The sequence below is a fragment of the Martes martes genome (assembly GCF_963455335.1).
Source record: "Martes martes genome assembly, chromosome: 8".
Classification (NCBI taxonomy): domain Eukaryota; kingdom Metazoa; phylum Chordata; class Mammalia; order Carnivora; family Mustelidae; genus Martes; species Martes martes.
The window spans coordinates 83,683,787-83,686,421 of record NC_137895.1 but is presented as its reverse complement, the minus strand read 5'-3'; positions in this window follow the sequence as shown (position 1 = coordinate 83,686,421).

The window sequence follows — 2,635 nt, the reverse complement described above, 5'->3', positions numbered from 1 at the left end:
GGAACAGAATAGAAAACCCAGAAATGAACCCACAACTATATGATCAACTAACCTTCAACAAAGCAGGAAGTAATATCCAATGGAAAAAAGACAGTCTCTTCAACAAATGATGTTGGGAAAACTGGACTACTTTCTTACACCATACACAAAAATAAATTCAAAATGAATGAAAATCCTAAATGTGAGACCTGGAATCATAAAAATCCTAGAAGAGAACATAAGCAGTAACTTCTTCGACATCAGCCATAGCAACTTCTTTCTAGGTAGTGTCTCCCGAGGCAAGGGAAACAAAAACAAATATAAACTATTGGGACTTCATCAAGATAAAAACCTTTCTGCACAGAGAAGGAAACAACAAAAGTAAAAGGCAACCTTCGGAATGGGAGAAGATATTTGCAAATGACTGATCTCATAAAGGGTTAGTATCCAAAAGATATCAAGCATTTATCAAACTCAACACCCAAAAAACAAACAATCCAGTTTAAAAATGGTCAGAAGAGGGGCACCTGGGTGGCTCAGTTGGTTAAGTATCTGACTATTGATCTGAGCTCAGGTCTTGATCTCAGGGTTGTGAGTTCAAGCCACATGTTGGGCTCCAGGCCCAGTGTGGAACCTTATTTTTAAAAAGTGTGTGTGTGTGTGTGTGTGTGTGTGTGTGTGTGTGTGTGTGTGTAAAATAGAAGTACTGGATGATCTAGTAATTACACTTCTAGATATTTACCCAAAGGGTACAAAAATACTGATTCAGCAGGATACATGCACCCTGATGTTTAAAGCGGCATTATCAACAATAGCCACATTATAGAAAGACCCCAAATGGCCATCAACTGATGAACAGATAAAGAAGATATGGTCGGTATATATATAATGGAATATTATTCAGTCATCAAAAAGAAAGAAATCTTGACATTTGCAACAGCGTGGATGGAGCTAGAGTGTATTCTGCTAAGTAAAATAAGTCAGAGAAAAATATACCATATGATTTCACTCATATGTGGAATTTAAGAAGCAAAACAGATCAACATGGGGTGGGGGAAAAGGCAAACCATAAAACAGACTCTTAACTGTAGAGAACAAACTGAGGATTACTGGAGGGGAGGTGGGTTGGGAGATGGGTTAAATGAGTGATGGGCACTAATGAGGGTACTTGTGATGAGCACTGGATGTTGTATGTAAGTGATGAATCACTGAATTCTACACCTGGAACTAAAAAAAAAAAAAAAAAGCCCAATGAGAGCAAGAATCTTGTCTGACTTGTTAACTATCCTATTCTCAACTAGCACTGTGCTGACAAGCACATACTAGGTGCTCAATAAATATTGGTTAAATGAATGAATATAAAGCACTTACAGCCTTTCAACATATTAAGCATGCATAAAGTTTGGCTATTGTATATATTATTATCATCACTATTTTTATTCTAAGGGTTAAAGTGAAGTCCACATGAAATTGCCAATGAAGCTGTACCATTTTTTCACTCTCTAGAGCTGTAATACCAATATAGTTATAATATGTTTGGATATAATCACATTACAGTATCTGTGCTTTACTTTTATCTTCTAATTGGTTCTAAACTCTTGAGTATATTCATAAGCTTTCTATCATCATGTTTATCCATCATCACAGTGTTATACAGTGAACTACTTCAGTGAACCCACTGACAACTTCATTCTTATCTCTCTGTACAAAACCACTTCAAAGTCTATGTGGCAGTTTCACTGGGAGCCTGACCCTTACCACACCATAACGTTGAGATACCTGAGTCCTGCTGTAATTCTTCTTTAGTACTTGGGTCTCCTTGAACTTGCTTCTTAGTTACATTTTTCATTCTCTTCTTTATGATGGAATTACTTTGATAAGGTCAGATAAGATCTGCAACTATAGGATACACTTTTGTCAAAATTTAAAGAAGCTTGATAGGCTTTGGTTTTTCTGCAGTGAGATAGAATAGGCCTAGAGTTTGATCATTTTCTTCTGAAAGTTCTGTGTTAATGATTAAGTAATGACTCCTTGTGAGAGGAAATGATATATTTGGTTTTGGGCATTTTATATTTGAGTTAATAAAAGGAAATATTCCAGAACTATGAAAATTAACCTTCAGTGAAAGTTAAGTCTATAGAAACAGTTTAAATATTTTATAAAATAGATTATATAGCCTATGAATATATTATACATTCCTCCCTGACCTCACTCTTCAAACCTCACCCAAACCTTGACCCTCTTTAGCAAAGCCCAGAATTGGAATAAGACACAGGAACAAAATAAAAGGGCTTGATGCTCACATTGTTTGGTAATTAAAAATAAAAGCTTTTTAAAGCAGTATTAGCATGTCATAAGGTCACTAAATCAGTTTAGAATGTTGGCAGCACTTATACATAAGAGTAACCAGACTCCTCCTTGCAAGCCGTCATGTAGTTTTAAAATGGGTCATAGAGTCTGGGTACTTTGGGAAAATCTTGTTTTTCCCATATGAGCTAATTTCTGTATAGGTACTATATTTTGATAATCGTTTAGCCAAGCCAGCTTATCTGGAGTTGCCTGTTGATATAACTATTGTATAATATTCCAGAGTTTAATTATTCCCTTTTGACAGTTTTTACTATTACAAACATACTACAGTAATTCTCTCTTCACA